The following is an 18,764-nucleotide window of genomic DNA, read 5'->3' on the forward strand; positions in this document are numbered from 1 at the left end:
AGAGTGGGTTTTTCAGAGACTTGTGAGACTCTATAGAAGGAGTCATCCCCATGGTCCCTTCATGTGAGATCAGAAGGTTCAGAGATTCCTTGAAGTCGATCTTTGAATCAATCCTGTTAAGAATCTCTGTCTAGAATTACCCTAAACAAGCAAACAAAAAGAATTCAATAAGTGTTTGTTAAATTAATGAATTAATGGTTGCAAAACTGGATGGCAAGGAGTGAGCCCCAGGGAGTCTTGGGTAAGTGTCATGTTTTCAGACTTCTTGCCTGTTACTCCATTTAACATTGCCCAGAAAGACTACTTATCAGTTAGTGAAAATATTCTAATGTGAGTAGAAAAACAGAGCAAATACCACTCTTAGAAGTATATCTCTACTTTATTTTTATTTTTTTGGTACCAGGGATAGAACTCGGGTCCTTGCGCTTGCGAGACAGGCGGTGGAACCACGGAGCTAAATCCCCGGCCCTATATCTCTACTTTAAAGGGACAGTTTGACTATTAATAGTCAAAAAGGTAGCTAGTGTTAGCTTTTTAATTTTTTATTAGTAAATATTTATAGTATATAATGTTTACCTTCCTTATGTACAGTTGGTAATGTACATGTCGCATCTTAATTCCTTATTACTTTCCAAAGCAGATCCTTTTAATTCACTTAATCATCAAATAAGCCTAATTAAGCATTACTGTTTACCCCCCCTTCAGAAGAGGACACCCTTGCTCTGAGGAAATTGGAATGGTTTGCTTGAAGTCACACCTGAGTAGCTAGACTCTACTCAGTTTCCATGCTGTCCTGTCTGATTTCTCCTTACCTGCACCTCACTTTTCATCCTGCATTTTTTTCTTGGTCTGCCTGGGCTGCTGTTGTGAAGTACCATGACTCGGGGATCAGACAGACAACAGAAACTCACTTCTCACAGTTCTGGAGGCTGGGAGAATGAGGTCTGAGTGTTGGTGTGATCAGCTTCTGGAGAGGGCTTGCTTCCTGTTTCATAGATGGCTGTTTTCTGTGTCCTCACGTGGCTGAAGGGTGATGGAGCTCTCTAATGGCTCTTTTAAGGGCACTGATCCCATTTAAATGACTCTGCCCTCTTGATCCAATTGCCTATTAAAGGTCTCTTGACCTAACATCGTCACATAGGGGGTTAGCATTTTAATGTGTAGATTTGGGGGAACACAATCTGAATCACCCTGATTCTATTCTTCCTTTTCTCTTCAGTCCACATAGAGAAACACCCAGAGTCTGGCCAGGGTGGAAGCCTGACTCAGGAGGCAGTGGATGCCCTCCCTCCTCCTTAGTATGTGGCTCCCCTTACCAGCACACACAATACTTCACAGTGGTGCCCGGCACTTCTGAGGTACCGTATGGCTTCATTCAAATTTAGTACAAAACTACTAAAATTAATATCTGCTGATAGAAGTCAGGACATCAGCTATGGTTGGAGAAAGTAGAAATGAGAATTGTGGCCCAAAGGAATGTGGAGATCTGGTAATATTTTGTTTCTGGCCGTGGGTTCTGGTCACCTAAGGGTGTACAGTGGTGATATGCTGATGTGTTACTTTTCTATGCATGTATCATATATCTAATAGAGTGGAAAATACTTATCTCTGCCCTGAGTTAATCTAAATATACATGTCCAAGGACTTACGTATACCACCCAAGAGTATATGGACTTAAAGATCCTAATCCAGTCCCTTGAAAAAAAAATCAAAGTAAGTCATTGTTACCTTCCAGCTGGGATCAGAACTGTGCTTTTGACTTGTTCATTTCCTGAGATACTATGTCAGTGCCCTCCCACCACACCACTCCAAGATCATGAATTATGTAAATACGATAGCCAGCCCTGATGAAACAGCAATTATATATCTTAGCAGCTGTGTGCTTCTGTTCATGTTAGATAATTAGCCAGAAAATTGTTTGCATAATTATTTTATGGAGCATTTGGTCATTTAACCATTTAACTCTGAAGGCTTATCCAAAAGTCATTAAACTGTTTAAAGTGGTGAAGATCACAGTTGGTGCTGCTTCAGCGGACTTAACAAAACCCAAATGGCTGTGGAATTCCATGGATCCCTTCTGTGTAACCAATCATGGCAGCTGGCAGGGTTGAGCTAGCTTTTGCTTTTTAAATTTTTATTATTTTTCTCTCCAAAGGACATGGTGTGTCAACTCTTTTAAAATGATATACAACCAGAATGAGTCCTCAGGCTTGCCACTGCTCTCGGATCAGATGAAAGCACATATGGATCACTGCTGTGGTTATGAAATCCATGAGCTTCATCACCCGCTTGTGAACCCGAAGCAAGGAGAAAGGGACAGTGAGAGGCAAAGGCAAAGCAGGGGAAATTCCCCCTTGACACTGTGTCGAAGAGTACTGTGAGCCCACCCGAACACTACCAGACTTGTAGCACTCCGGCACCTTTTCTTAACACCGCCCATGTCAGAGTGATAATATACGTGATGACAAGAGGGCTCCATCGGAGATAGTTTCCTTTTCCGTCTTAGCTGGTAAAACACTGGGCTAAATTATCAGTGAAGGCATGTTGATTAGTTAGAACATTAAACTCGGGGTTTGATTGCTTGATTCAAGTTCTAACTTGGTCCTCCTTGCAGTGTGTGACCCCTCAAAGGCTCGGCCTTTGCTTCCAAAATCTAAGTGAAATAAATAAGTCCCACATGTGTAAATACCGAATAGTTTCCCTGGTGTGAATATTCTGCAACAATGCATAAGATTCTAATAAGATTACTGACATTTAGAAATGGGAGGAAAGGAGCTAAAGATGTAGGGAAGGTGTGATACGTAGGGGAAGAACAAAAAGGGAAAAGAAAAAAATGTGAGAGAATGAAAGGATGAAAATAAAGTGTTTGTAGATGGGGAGGGGAGGAGGGGGTGAAGGGAGGGCAGAGGTAAGGGGAAAAAAATGAGAATCAAGACTTGCCATGTAAAGGTACATGATCCCAACAATGAATGTAACTGTACTGTATCCCTAAATGTACCAATAAACTCAATAAAAAAAAAAAAAAAAGAAAAAGAAAACACTGGACGCAATTAGAGTAGTGCTTAGAGCTCAGATCGGAACCAAACTGCATGTGCTCACATCTCAGCTCTGCTCTTCCTGTCTCCCTGACCTTCGGCTTGTTCTCACTTCACCTCTACACTCCAGTTAGTTTTAACAGCACCTTTAACTTCATTTGGTGGTTGAGGACTTGTCTTATTCACCTTGTGCCACTATAACAAGTTGCCTGAGACTGGCTAACATAAACAGCAGAAATTTATTTCTTGTAGTTCTAGAAGCTGGAAAGTCCCTATCAAGGCCCATAATTCTGCTTCCGTGCTATGCTCTCACATGGTGGAAGAGATGGGATGAGTATCCTGGCCCCCTCAAGCCCTTCTATACGATGACAGTTCCGTCCAGGAGGGCTTTTCCCTCATGGCTCAATCACTTCCTGATGGCCTATTTCTTAATATTATTACGTTGGTGATTAAATTTCACCTTATGAATTTGGGAGGCACATTCAGACCATAGCAGATCTAGATGAACTAATGCATGTATGGGAAGCACTTAGAACTACCTGGCATAGAATAAGCATGTAGACAATTTCTATTGTCATTTTTACTTACTGTTGCTTGGAAAGATAAAATAAAACTATGCATATGAAAACGCTACTTAATCCCTGGTGTGAATAATCTGCAATAATACATAAGATCCTAATAAGATTACTTTAGAAATGGGAAGAAAGGAGCTAGAGGTGTAGGGAAGGTGGGACGGGTAGGGGAAGAGTAATAAGGGAAAAGAAAAAAATGTGAGAGAATGAAAACATGGAAATAAAGTGTTTGTAAATGGGGAGGGGAGGATGGGGTGAAGGGAGGGCAGGGACAAGGGGAAAAATGAGAATCAAGACTTATCATGTAGAGGTACAAGATCCCAACAATGAATGTAACTGTACTGTATCCCTAAAATGTACCAATAAACTCAATTAAAGCGGAAAAAAATCACTCTACTTAAACTGTAGACCCTACAAAAGACGATTCCCGTAATCCTCCCATCCCTAAAGATGACCTCAAATTCTCCAGGGAATAAATAAGAATAAATTAAACATCAAATTTACTAAACATATTTTTCAGGCTAGTACACCTTAGGGAAAAAGACCCAACTGCATAGCTGCTGTTAATTAAGTCTTCATGGAGACCACTGCACGCGCAGCTCATCTGGAATACAGCAACACAAGATTAAAGAGAATGAAAGGTGGAGAGCTACTGCTCAAGCAACACACAATCTGCCATATTTAAAACATCCCCTTGGGAGTCACTGCTACTAGGCATACGGTTTTGTTTTAGAGTGATGAAAGTGTTCTAAAATTGATCATGGTGGTGGTTCTGTAAATATACTAATATGATTCTGCAAATATACTAATTCCATCAGATTGCCCACTTTACCTGGGTGAACATTACAGTATGCAAATTCTATCTCAGTAAATGTATTATTTAACAAAAACTACCCCTTATTTTAAACTCATGTCACATTTTAAAACCTGAAAAGAGAATGTATTTGGTCTCTTTTAGAATGAAGTTTGGATGCTAGCACCAGGGCTGAGGGCAGCAGTTCCAGTACTGGCCTTCTGTGACCACAGCAGGGACTACAGATCCTAACAGACTAATATCCCCTCCAGACCCCAGGAAGACAGGAAACAGTTCATTTCTTCCTTTTAAAATTTTTTTCTAGTTTGTTTTTGTTGTTTGTTTGTTTGGTACTGGGGATAGAACTTGGGTCCTTGCACTTGCAAGGCAGGTGACGTAACCACTGAGGTAAATCCCTGGGCCTTTTTTTTTTTTTCTAAATAAGAGCATGGTTTGAAAGGCCAAAGCCACCACAAGCTATGTCCCATTCCTGCTGTCAGAACAGACCCAGGGGGTTTCCCCACAGGTGGCAAGTGTCTGGGAAAAACCAGGAGTAAGTGCATAGGGGACTGTGGTGGGAAATTGCTCAGAGGGATGGAGATTCCTCCTGAAGAGAGGAGTCTGTCCATACTCAGCATCTTTGACAGAGGAGCCAACCACCCCCATTGGGGGAAAGACAGCCTCTTTAATAAATGGTGCTGGGAAAACTGGGTTTCAACCTGCCAAAGATTAAAACTAGACCTATATCTCTCACCTTGCACTAAACTAAAATCAAAATGGATTAAAGATGTACATATTGAAACAGAAACACTAAGTTTGCTGGAAGAGAGGTTAGGTAGAACTCTTGAAAACATTGGCATAGGAAAAGATTTCATGAACAAACCCCAGTTGCATGTTAACTAGCTCAAAGAATCAATACCTGGGATCTCATGTTATTAAAAAGCTTTTGCACAGCAAGAGAAATGACAAACAGTGTGAAGAAATAACCCACAGAGTGGGAAAAAATTTTTACCAAATGTCCCTCAAATGAAGGTCTACTATCTAGAATATATAAAGAACTTTAAAAAATCAGACCTCCCAAATTTAAAGTCCCAATCCAAAAATGGGCACATGAGATAAACAGATACTTCTCAGAAGAAGTAGAAACAGCAAATAAACATATGAAAGGATGTTGAACATCACTGGTCATTTGAGAGCTGCAAATGAAAACAACACTGAGATTCCACCTCACCCCAGAAAGAATGGCTGGTATCCTGCAATCAACCAATAACAAATGCTGGTGGGGTTGTGGGGAGAAAGGAACCCTCCCCATTGTTGGTGGGAGTGCAGACTGGTGGAACCACTGTGGAAATCAATGTGGAGATACCTCAAAAAACTAGGATTAGAGTTCCCATTTGACGTAGCTATTCCCCTGCTGGATATCTTCCCAAAATAATTAAAAGCATCAAACCAAAGTAATATATGTGGCTAAAACTTGAAAGTGGCCCGATTGCACATCAACTGGAGACTGGATAAAGATTTTCTTAATAACATGGAGTACTACTCAGCTATAAAGAATGAAAAACTAGAGACATTTTTAGCTAAATGGATGCACATTGAGGCCATACTTTTAAGTAAAATAAATACATATGTGAATATCAAACACTTTCTGTGGTGTGAGAAACTGAATATGTAAATGAGGACCAAAATGTATAATAGGTAATGTAAAATAGGAAGAAAAGTCCAAAGAGGAAGGATAAAGGGCAGTGTGTGTGTGTGTGTGTGTGTGTGTGTGTGTGTGTGTGTGTGTGTGTAGGGAGGGGGTAGGGGAAAAGAAAGAAGGGAAAGGAAAATATGAGAAAAGAAAAAAAGGGAAACAAAGTTTTTGTAAATAGGGCAGGGTGGAGGGGTAGAAGGGAGGGCAGGGAATGGGGAGAAAATAAGAACCAAGATATATCATGTAAAGGTAAAAATTCCCAATGATGAATGTCATCATATTGAATACCTAAAATGTACAAATAAACTTAATGAACAGAAGAGGGGGGATCTTACTTACAGCACCACTGCTCCCAAGCTTCTGAGTTTTCTCAGGGCATTTGAGGAGCAGGAGACCAAGGTCTGTGTGGTGGTGAAGGAGATGGCAGAGGGTCTTTCCATAGTGCCACACTGGTCACCTTACTAGTCTCACAGTTCAGACCTAAGGTGGAGCTTAAGCCTCCACCAGAGGCCCAAATCCTCAATTTCCAACATAAATAGCACGAACCCATCATAAAGTGTTCCACAGATGTGGGCAAACAAAAACTCAGCAAAAAGCTCCTAACACAAACCACCAGGCTAAGTTCTCAGGGATAGAAGGAAAACTAACCAGGAAGGTTCTCTGGAGGCTTCCAGTTTGCCCCTGCTTCCAGCTTTGAAGACTGAAAGTCTCTCCTAGAGGGAGTGAGAGCAATCTTCAAAGACAGCATGTCTGGTCTCTGTCATGGGCAGCTCTGAGCACCTGAAAGTGCACCCTCGAATGTATGGTGTTCCGGGCTGATAAACTTCAATTAATCTGTTATTTTTGGTCAAAAATTTCAAAAAAGGTCAAGTTCAAAAATGCTTTAAAATATTGAACTAGTGGATAAAAGTTTGAGGTGGATGACTATTTTCATAGTCTCTAAGTATCTCCTTACAAGGTTTGCACTAATTAAAAAAAGAACAATACCATCAAGATTCAGAATATGTAATAGGACAAAGAGATGTCAAGGATGGTAACACAGAGAGAAATAGCCAACATGCCTTCTGTGGTTTTCCTGTCAGATATGCATGACTTGAAAACAGCAGCAAGTATCAGGCAAATTCAAATTAAGGCACATTCTACAAAGTAGTCAGTTTATATTCTTCAGAAAACAAGATCCTAAAGGACAAATGACAACATAGGGCAAGTTCAAAGCTAAAGAAGACTGAAGAGTAGTACCTGACCCTGGATCCGATCCCTTTGTCATAAATTCTGTGGTTTGGACAGTGGCAAAATTTGAAGAAAGTCTGAGGGTTAGATTAGAATGTAGCAATATTAACTCCCTGATTGTAAGAGTTGTACTACACTTATGTAAAAATAAGGACCACCTTCATTTTTTTAGTACCCACACTGACGTATTTTGAGGTGAATTATCATATCTATAATTTGCTCTCCAATGATTAGAAAACAGTATCGGTGACAGTACTCATATGATAAAGCAAAAATGCTAAAATATAAAATTCAAGAATATGAGTGAAGGGGATGTAGGATCTTTTGAACTATAATTTTAACTCCTTTGGAAGTTTTAAATATTTTGAAATAAAAGCATTGAAAAAAAAAAGTGAAATTTCCCAGCGGAAGAAGTTAAATAAATCCTTATGTCCTGTGGACCTGAGCTTTGTCTGTAGGGACTCCACAAGGAGGATGCGGATTGGGGTAAAGCACTTCTTTCCCGCAGGGCTCCACATGCCTGCAGCATGGGGTTCTGCTGAGCTCTGGATTCCAGAGAAGTCTGTTCCATGAGGGTACTCTGCGGGTTGCCCGACTCATCTCTTCCCTAAAAGGAGCCAAGCTGTTTTACGGCTAGGGGAAGGCGAAGCACTCCCCTGACACTCAACATTTGGAAATAATATCTAGTGTGATAGAAAAGGCCAGGGACCTATCCAAGGAAACTATTTCCCATCCTCCTTCTGTATGAGGAATTGAAGAGCTGTTGTTATGTATTATTAAGATAATGAGATGCAGATGAGAACTTAAATGACAATACTATGGACTACTAAGGTATTTTCTTACTGGGTCTTGGCCACCCCCTCCTTCTTCCTGTGTAATTTTTGCTTTACCTGCTTTAGGTTTATGAGTTCCTTTACTGCTGTTGCCCAAACACAGTAGGAAGATATTAGGACTGTACAGTTCATCTTTTGCCAAATGCTTTTAGAAGCTTCAACAGAACACTCTCCCCCTGCCCCTACTTCCACCCCAAGTTGTATTTCTAACTGGCCAGAAAAAAAATACAGAGAAAACAAGTGAAAGGAAGAGAGAGAAAAAAGGAAGTAGGGAATACAAGAGAAGGGAAGACTGAGTGGTTTATGCTAATATATACTGGATGATAGGTGAAAATAGCAGTTGACAGATAGAGACTGAGGTTCAGAGAGATTAAGAGGTGGCCAATGCCTTACAAACCACAGGAGCAGAGCTTTGAGTCCTGGCTTATGTAACTCCAGAGTATGCTGTTTCCACTTACTGTTTAATATTTGATGAAATCTGATTTGTTAATTTCTCTTTTTAAACATTTTTATATAATTATAGGGAGATTATTACCAAAAAGCACAGAAGACACCGAAAAGGACAATAAATAATCCCAAGACCCAGTTAGCCTTTTTCTATTGTTGATTGCAATTTTGTTTTAAAAAGAGAGACATGGGAAAATATTGGTCAGTGGATACAAAGTTACAGATAGATAGGAGTTAGAAGTTCTTTTGTGTTATTAAATAGTAAGGTGACTATAAATAATGGAAATAATGGAAATTTACTGGATATGTCAAAAGCTAGAAAGTTTAGAAAGTTCAGAGGATGAGGCAGGAAGATCTCCATGAGTTCCAGGCCAGCTTGGGCTACATAGTGAGTTCAAAGCTGCATAGTAAGATCCTGACCCCACCCCCAAAAAAGGAAGCAAACAAAAAACAAAACAAAACTAGAAGAAAGGATTTTGAATGTTTTCACCATAAAGAGAAAAAGGTATGAAGAGATAAATATATTTAACCTAAACACTACACAAAGTATACATGTACCAAAATACCACATTGTACTCCACAAATGTGTATAATTTTTATGCCATTAAAAATAAATTTAAAGCTGGAGATTTAGCTCGGTGGTGCCACCATCTGCCTTGTAAGCACAAGGTCCTGAGTCTGATTTATTTAAATAAATAAAAGCAAATTTAATTTAAATTTCAAAATATTTATAACAAATTTTCTATAACTTTAAAAATATTTAGTCTATTTTTAAGTAGTCTTATAATTAAGTACACAATTGTTTTTCTATATTTTTATCCTATGTTTACCATGAATAAAATTCTAGAAGGAAAATATCTAATTTTTTTCTACTTAATAATTTTTAAAAATATTCTTCAAAAAATATGGCCTTAAGAATATTAATTAAACATGGGAAAATTTAAATATCTTCCAACTTGCCAACTCTACAGTTGATATATGAGATATAATGAAAAATATGAATGTTTAAATTTAAATATTTTTATTACATGCTGAGCGTGGTGGTTCATGCCTGTCGTCTCAGCACTTGGGAGACTGAGGCAGGAGGGTTGCCATGAGTTTGCAGCCAGCCAAAACTACATAGTGAGTTCAAGGCCAGCCTGAACTGCACAATGAGACCCTGTCTTATTATTGTCCACTGTTTCATCTGCGGAGTTTGGTTTGGGAGCTTGGACTGGGAAGGTAAGGCGCAGAATCACCAGGCATACTCTGGAGAGGTTTCTGGAATGCTTCCTCTTTATTTAGGAACTGCACCGGCTTATATAGCTTGCCTGTGGACAACCATGGGGGAGGAGCATGGGAGGAGCATTTAATTACATGGCACTTTCTTATAGGTTATGCAGTAGTGGAGAACATTGGGTGATATCTTATTGGCTAGACGTATGGTGGGGTGATTCTTGGATGAGGTGGAGGAGTCATAGACTAGGGGCAGAGGTAAAAGCCTGTTAGACCCAGCCTCTATGCACTTAGGTGAGTTAGTTCAGCCTCAGAGAAGTCTTTAAATTTGCTCAGAAGACAGAAGTGTGGCGCACCTGGCCCAGCCAGCCTTGAATTCTCCCACAATTCCCCCTCTTGTCTTTGACTCCCGATCCTCAGCCAAGAGGACCACATCTTTACGAGTCTGTCTATATCTCTTTTGAGCCAGGTGCCTAATTTTTAAGATTAACAATAACAAAATGATTCCCAAAATGGTTAACACATAGAGTGAGGAAACAATCAGGTCTTTCCCCAAGTACTTAACTGTGTCCATTATCAAGAGTAGCCACATCTAATGCCTAAGTATTATTAATTTGAACAATGGTATGGGTTAATTCCAAGAGACGTTGTTTGAACAAGGGATCCCAAGTCTTCCATATATACTGTGACAAGTTTTTATAATTATTACAATTTTTACAGGCGTATGGAGTTATACAAATGTCTGGGAAGTTGGCACGACACCTACTAAAAACCTTTGTTTGTGACAATTGTAATTTTTCCCATACCGTATCCATCTGAGTCTGTAAGAAAAGCACGGCTGTGCGGACATCAAGAAGAAGTGTGGCTGACTGTCCGGGAGCCAGGGAAGCGTTATGAGCCGAGTTATTAACGACTGTAGCAGTGGCAACTTGATTGCGGAGCGCAGCTGCAGCTGTGGTGGCTGCAGATACTGAAGCAACAATGGATGTTATGATGGCAACAATGGCCGAAATGTCTACATCGCGTTTCCGGCGGGGGTGGAGCAGCAGATCAAAGAGCGGGTCGCTGCCTTTCCATTCCTAAGTTAAATTAACTGGGATCCAAACTGCTGGTGGATTCCCGCCAATATAAACATACCAGGTAGAATTAAGGGGAAACAATGAGGGGTTGATGCAGGGAGTGACACGAACTTGCACGTTCTCCTTGAAGCTGGAATTGGCCAGAATAGAAAAGAAGGGGGATGGGCGGCAGGCAGCAAAGGGGAGCATAACCTTTGGGGTATAATGGAAACAATAGGTGGGGGACGCTACGACAGTGGAACAGAAGAACGACAGGCATCAAAGGACAGGGAATATGGAGGCGGGACCATGTTAGCTTGGTCAGACACAGAGCAAATAGGTACTGCGGGAGGGTGAAAGGAGATCAGGGACCTTCCTGGACTAGAGAGTGCATCATACAGGGTCAACAACACTCCTCCTGGCCCTTGCGAATTGTACCTTTGGAGTAACAAGCAATCCTGTGTGGAGAAATTATTTGTAAAACACACTGCCCTTGGGGAAACGGTAAAGTTTTAGGAGTGGAAATTACAGGTTGTGAAAAGTTTCCAAAGGAAGAGGCAGGGTAGACATTAGCTTAAGGACTAGAGCCCAAATTTGTGTGCTCGAAGAGGGAGAAGTAGCTTGTTCTGAATTGGCAGCAAGTGCTGCACACAGGAGAGCAACCGTCACTGTGCCGGAAATGGGTTTGGGAGTTCCAGGTGGAGCCATACTCATCACTTGTGCACCAAGGGCTTTGAGGTCCTTGGTCTTAATCCGCTTGATGGAAGTCCTTCCAAATCTTGGGGGAGTGGGGGACCCACGGTGGCTCCCCAGGGTGGCTCAGCGTAACTGGATAAGCTTTGAAGTGTTGGGTCCCTGTCTTAGTCTTCTTGAACATATTTTGCCCATGGTGGGAGCCACCATCTTAGGCCCAGAAATGCATGATGTTTCCAGTGATGAGGGGGTTTTGACAGAGGTGTGTCAGGGGCAGGAAGTGGAGAATTGGGGGAAGGGCTGATGCTTCAGGAGAAGAAGGCAGGAGAGAAAGTCTGCCTGTGCCATCTTTCTTGGGAGATTCCTGTTTGCCATCTTTGGGGCAGTTTTGAGGCCCTCTTTCGGTTGGTGTTTGGGCAGGAAATGCCTTGGACACCTTTATGGCATGAGGGTTGAGATATTGAATAATTGCTGAGGCGATAGGGAAAAAATCCAGCAGGAGGCGGATTTCCCCATGCCTTTTGGCATGCTGCTAATTATGTATCTCGTTCCCCCAGAGCTCAGCATATACTACATCTGCATCCTCCATCCAAGGAGACAATTTAATAATAGTCTCCCAGGAGGTAATAAGGAGTTCTTTGGAGACCTTTGTGCCTCTAGTTTTTACTAAAGCCTTTACCAAGGTGGCCTGTACCGGCCATTCCTGACTTAAGAGATTACCCGTGGTAAGGATCCTTACCCATGGCTTCAATATTTACCCAGTATACGCGAGCCCCACTTTGGGCACCAGCTGTTGTCCTCCACTGTTTGGTCTGTGGAGTTTGGTTCGGGAGCTCAGACTGGGAGGGTAAGGTGTGGAATCACCAGGCAGACTCCAGAGAGGCTTCTGGAACACTTCCACTTTATTTAGGAAATGCACAGACTAAAAAGGGAACCATGGGGGAGGAGCAGGGGAGGAGCATGTAACTACATGGCACTTTCTTATAGGTTGTGCAGCGGTGGAGAACATTGGGTGATATCTTATTGGCTAGACGTACGGTGGGGTGATTCTTCTTGGGTGAGGTGAAGGAGTCACAGACTGGGGCAGAGGTGTAGCCTGTTAAACCCGGCCTCTATGCACTTAGGTGAGTTAGCTCAGCCTCAGAGAGGACTTTGAGTTTTCTCAGAAGACAGGAGTGCAGTGCACTTGGCCCAGCCAGGCTTGAACTTCTCCCATATTGTCTCAAAAAAAATTTATTACATAAAAATATACATTGCCATTAATTCCCCTCAGAATATTCCCCTTGCTTTGAACACACTGATCCCATAATTTTTGCCACTTTCTGATGTAGTTCTGGATGTCTTCTTTCATGAATGTCTTTGGTTGCGCTATGGTGGCTGCCTCGGTGTCATGAATTGATTCAAAATGTTTACTTTCATTGTCATTTTGATTTTGGAAAAGAGCCAGAAATCTCACATGCCAGCTGTGGCAAACAGGTAGATGACAACACACTATAATGTTTTTAACTTGTCAGAAGTTTCTGTAAATGATGAAGGGGTGATTGCAAAATATGGTGAATATTTATATTTTTAAAAGTTGTTACAATAAAATACACACTGACATTGACCTCCCCCAAAATATTCTCCCTAACTTTGAACACATCTATACCCTCATTTTTGCAATGTGTCTTTTAGTGTTTTGTTTTTTTTTTAAATTTAACCAGGCATTGTTTTGTTTTTGTTTTTGTTTTTTTTGTTTTTTTTTTGAGACAAGGTCTCACTATGTAGTTGAGACTGACCTGGAACTCACTATGTAACCTAGGCTGGTCTCGACCTCACAGCAATCCTCCTGCCTCAGCCTTCCAAGTGCTGGGATTATAGACATGTGCCACCACTCACTCCAGGCACTGTATTTTTCTTCACCCTTTGTAAATATGAAAGACAACTGTGGGTCAGCTCTTAATCTTCAGGTGCTATATGCTTTATCAGATTTATGTTTATTTTCTTATAATCATCATAATAGACTAGCTTGGGTTTGACAGCTTTACTTTCCTGCAAAACTTAGAAAAAGTTGATTGTCTGGGTGACTTACATGTAGTTGTATTTTAAGAGGTAGGAATGACCTTGAAAAGGAAATCCAAGACAGAACTGTGGGGTAAGAGCCATTCTCCTTTCAATGAGAACACAGTTCAACTGTATTTCCTGAAATTCCTGAGACCAGGTCTAAGTTCTTTCCATCAAAATGGGAGTCAATGTGAAGTGTACAACCTCCAGGTCTGGGTCGAAAGAAATCTCCACTTTGCATGCTGTGTCCTCTTTTGTCTTCCAGCTCATCCACTGGCAGCCCCCATGCACCCTTGAATGCTGTGGAAAATGGCAGTGTCTTCTCCATCCATCTTTTCCCACTGACTCTGTGCAGCAGAACAACATCTCTACCTATTTCTGTCTGTCTGAAACCATTCTGGACTAGGATAAGAGCAAAAATTAAATTTCCACTAGGCTGAAACATTACATGTATAAGTCTATTGTTACTCTAGGTAGCTGCACATGTCCAAGTCATAACAGAGATACTGGAGGTCCCTTCCAGCTGTGAATTCCAAAGTAAATATATATTGAAGTTATTGAAGTGTCCCTAATGTGTGGAGGAAAGGAAGCCCTTATATACTATCAATGGGGGTGTAAGTTGGCACAGCAATTACTGAAAATAACAAGGAAGTTCTTTTAAAATTAAAAATGTAAATACAATATGATCCAACTATCCCCTTTCTGGGTATATTTTTTTTCAGCTTTAATTGAGTTTATTGGTACATTTTAGGGATACAGTACAGTTACATTCATTGTTGAGATCTTGTACCTCTACCTGACAAGTCTTGATTCTCATTTTTTCCCCTTACCCCTACCCTCCCTTCACCCCCTCCTCCCCTCCCCATCTACAAACACTTTATTTCCATCTTTTCATTATCTGGGTATATTTTTAAAGGAAATAAAATCAGTATTTCAAAGAGGCCATCATGACCATATGCACAGCAGCATTAGTTACAATAGGCGAGACAAGGTATATATGAATATTATTGAGCCACAAAAAAGAAAAGAAAATCCTGCAATTGTGACATTGTGCATGAACCTGGAGGATATCATTCTTAGTGAAACAAGCTGGACACAGAAAGAAAATAGTATATGATCCTACCTATATGTGGACCTAGAAAAGTCAGACTCATGGAGGCAAAGGGTAGAATGGAGTTTACCATGGGCTGGGGCAGAGGGACTGGGAAGATATTGGTCAAAAATTGCAAACCTTCAGTTATAATATAAATATTTTGGGATTCTAATGTACAGCTGGTAACCATAGCTAATAATACTGTGTTATATACTCGAAGCTTGCTAAGAGAGATCTTGTGTGTTTAGCCCCTACACAAAAGCAACTGTATGAGAAGATAGATGCACTAATTAACTTTTCACTATAAATTCATAAGAGCTAAGGACCTGTAGCACTTGAGCAGACTCCCTAGGTGTCTGTGCTATTGTTCAGATCTAGCATGTCCCCCAAAGTCTTATGTGTTCAGAGGTGGGACTTTTGGAAAGTGGTTGCTATGGGGTTGCTATACTCACCAGTGAATTGACCCACTGATGAGTTCATAGCTAAATGTGCTGTTAGGAGGTGGGAACTGGCTGGACGGTGCATCACTGGGGATGTGCCTTTGGAGGTATATCTCTCCTAAGTTCCCCCTTCCTGATCTGCTTCCTAGATGCCATAGCATGAGCAACTGTCCTCCGTCCTGCCTTTCCACTCTGCCATTTCTGCCTGCGAGATAACCAACTAGCGACTGAATCCTCTGAAAACTGTGAGCCAAAACAAACGTCTTTTTTTGAGTTGTGGGTTTCTACTTTGTTCTAGTAACAGGAAAGTGGCTAATACAGACTGTCACCACAGGCCTCATCATTTCTGGGAGGAGAGAGCACATTTGCAAGCCTACCTGGTCTGGAGTGCAGTGGCCATAAACTGAACCCAAGATTGCCTTACCTACATTAAATCCAACAGGATAATGTTATTTAAGGAGAAGTTTTAGTCACGTCTCAGAAATTCTATCCTGTTTTTGTGCCCAGGCCCATAATCTCAATTTTGTGCATTTTTGGCTCTGATATGAGCACTGTTATGAAAAAAGGAGAACCAAGGCATGCATGGTTTGGAAGCCAGGACTAATTAAAAATAGCATTACATGTATCAGAACAACCCAAATCTGATACTGAGTGTTGTTGCCCTTTCAAGTAAATTAAATGGGGCCGGGGTGTATTTTAGGCAATCCAGGCTGGAAGTGTCTTTGTAAGTATGAAATCTCTATCTGACAGGGATTCAGAAATGCCAGCTTTCTAGACTAAAATGTAAGTTGGTCACCATGATATTATAGGATTGCTGCAATATAAAGGCTTAAAGATGTGAGGTCTATGCTTATCTTCACCTGTACTGGTAACTTGGGTTTCTAGGCTGCCACTAAGTTTTTCTTTACCCAAGGAAGCAGTGGTGGGGAACATCTATTCCATAATGAAAAGAAATTCTGATTATGACACCAATTCATTGGCCCTTCTCAGCTCTCTGTCTGAATGGCATACTTAATGGTCAAGAAAGTAAACTTCAGAATTTCAGATCCAGATAGTCATGGGATTCAGTTTGAATTCTATTGTTTTCTAGCTGTGAGATATTGGCCAACTTCTTAAATCTCCATCAGACTCCTGCCCTTTTCTGTAAAATTGGGCAGTTATAAATCTTACTTGAGGATAGTTCAATAATATAATACATATAAAGTGCTTTATAAACTTCTTGATACATGATAAGCTCCAAATAATAAAGAAGTAAATCCTGTGAGCAGTGTGGATAGATAGCATCTCATAATAAAACAATGGTAGATTCTGGAAGAAGGCAAGAACAGTTCAAATCTTAATATGGTTTTTCTATTTAAAAGTTATATGATGTCTAATATGCAACAAATTCTTTAAATCTTATTTGTAAAATATGATAATAATGATTGGGACCCAGGCCTTTTTTTACTTAAAGTTTATGCTCTGAACTACATTAGAGTAATGAAAATGATAGCAGCAGGTGGATTATTATAATGTACTTTGTAGCTAAAGTGAATTCCTTATGGGAAGATGTGGTAGGAATGGTAGAAATAGTAGCTGTTACTGTTTTTTTTCAGCTTTAATTGAGTTTATTGGTACATTTTAGAGATACAGTACAGTTGCATTCATTGTTGGGATCTTGTACCTCTCCATGACAAGTCTTGATTCTCATTTTTTCCCCTTACCTCTACCCTCCCTTCACCCCCTCCTCCCCTCCCCATCTACAAACACTTTATTTTCATCTTTTCATTCTCTCACATTTTTTCTTTTCCCTTTTTACTCTTCCCCTACCCATCCCACCTTCCCTACACCTTTAGCTCCTTTCTTCCCATTTCTAAATGTCAGTAATCTTATTAGAATCTTATGCATTGTTGCAGATTATTCACACCAGGGAAACTATTTGGTATTTACACATGTGTGACTTATTTATTTCACTTAGGAGTAAATCTTCAATATGTATCCATTTTCCTATGAATGAATCTATTTTCTCATTCTTTATGGCTAAGTAATATTCCATTTTATAGAAAAATCACATCTTCTTTATCCAGTTTCCAATGGATGGGCAAATGGGCTGTTTCCAAGATTTAGCTATTACAAACTGTGCCGCTATAAACATGGATGCACATACTTCTCTGTGAAATGATTCTTTTAGTTTGCTTGGAAAGATACCCAGCAGAGGGATGGCTGGGTCAAATGGAACCTCCAGTCCAAGCTCTTTGAGGTATCGCCATATTTATTTCCATAGTGGTTGCACCAGTCTGCACTCCCACCAACAATGGAGAAGGGTTCCTTTCTCCCCACAACCCTGCCAACATTTGTTATTGTGTGATTTCTTGATAGCAGTCATTCTTTGTGGGGTGAGGTGGAATCTCAGTGTTGTTTTCATCTGCATCTCTCGAATGACCAGTGATGTGGAACATTTTTTCAAATATTTTCTTGCTGCTTTTACTTCTTTGTCTGAGAAATGTCTGTTCATTTCGGATGCCCATTTTTGAATCGGGTCTTTATATTTGGGGGGACTGATTGTTTTGAGTTCTTTATATATCCTTGATAATAGTCCTTTGTCTGAGGTACAGCTGGTAAAAATTTTTTCCCACATTGTAGATTGTCTCTTAGTTCTGCTAATGGTTTCTTTTGAAGTACAGAAGCTTTTTAGTAAGATGAGATCCCAGTTGTTGATTCTTTCTGCTAGTTCCCGTGCTACTGAGGATTTGTTCATAAAGTCTTTTCCTATACCAATGTCTTCCAGAGTTCTGCCTAACTTACTTTCCAGCAAGTTTAATGTTTCTGTTTTAATATTTAGATCTTTAATCCATTTGGATTTTAATTTAGTGCATGGCGAAAGATAAGGGTCTAATTTTAATCTGTGACAGGTTGATATCCAGTTTTTCCAACACCATTTATTAAAGAGGCTATCTTTCCTCCACTGAGGATGGTGAGCTCCTTTGTCGAAGATGAGGTAGCTGAGTACATCTGCATTTGTTTTTGTGTCTTCCAGTCTGTTCCATTGATCCTCAGGCCTATTTCTTTGCCAGTACCATGCTGATTTTATCACAGTGGCTTTGTAGTATAGTTTCAAATTGGGAATTGTTACACCTGGTGCCATGTGACTGTTGCCTATAATGGCTTTTGCTATTCTAGGTCTCTTGTGGTTCCAAATGAATTTTTGGATTCTTTTTTCTAGTTCTGTGAAATATAGTGTTGGAATTTCAATTGGCATTGCATTGAATGTATATAGCAGTTTCGGTAGTATGGCCATTTTCACTATGTTGATTCTTCCTACCCAGGAGCAGGGGATATCTTTCCATTTTTTTATATCCTCTTCGATTTCTTTTTTCAGAGTGCTGTAGTTTTCAGTGTAGAGATCTTTTGTTTCTTTTGTTAGATTGATTCCTAGATACTTCATTTTTTTGGATGCTATTGTAAAAGGAATTTTTCCCTTATTTCTCTCTCCGTGTGTCTCTTGTTTGTGTATAAGAAGGCTATTGATTTTGGGGTATTCACCTTGTATCCAGATACTCTACTGAATTCTGTCAATTAAGTCTAGAAGTTTTTTGGTGGAGTTTTTTGGATCTTCAATGTAGAGTATCATATCATC

General features: G+C 40.3%; 1 long non-coding RNA gene across 2 annotated transcripts in view; it reads left to right on the top strand.

The window, feature by feature from the left end:
* Positions 1 to 10,837: 10,837 nt before the first annotated feature.
* LOC104852078 overlaps positions 10,838 to 18,764 on the top strand; it is a 42,013-nt gene continuing 34,086 nt past the window's right edge. For both annotated transcript variants that reach the window (XR_777402.2, XR_777401.2), the window contains exons 1-3: positions 10,838 to 10,961; positions 13,881 to 14,152; positions 15,298 to 15,393. This is a non-coding gene — a long non-coding RNA (uncharacterized LOC104852078). The remainder of the gene's footprint in view (positions 10,962 to 13,880; positions 14,153 to 15,297; positions 15,394 to 18,764) is intronic.

Source organism: Fukomys damarensis, unplaced genomic scaffold, assembly GCF_012274545.1.
Source record: "Fukomys damarensis isolate Sample0158 unplaced genomic scaffold, DMR_v1.0_HiC HiC_scaffold_4, whole genome shotgun sequence".
In the NCBI taxonomy this organism is placed as follows: domain Eukaryota; kingdom Metazoa; phylum Chordata; class Mammalia; order Rodentia; family Bathyergidae; genus Fukomys; species Fukomys damarensis.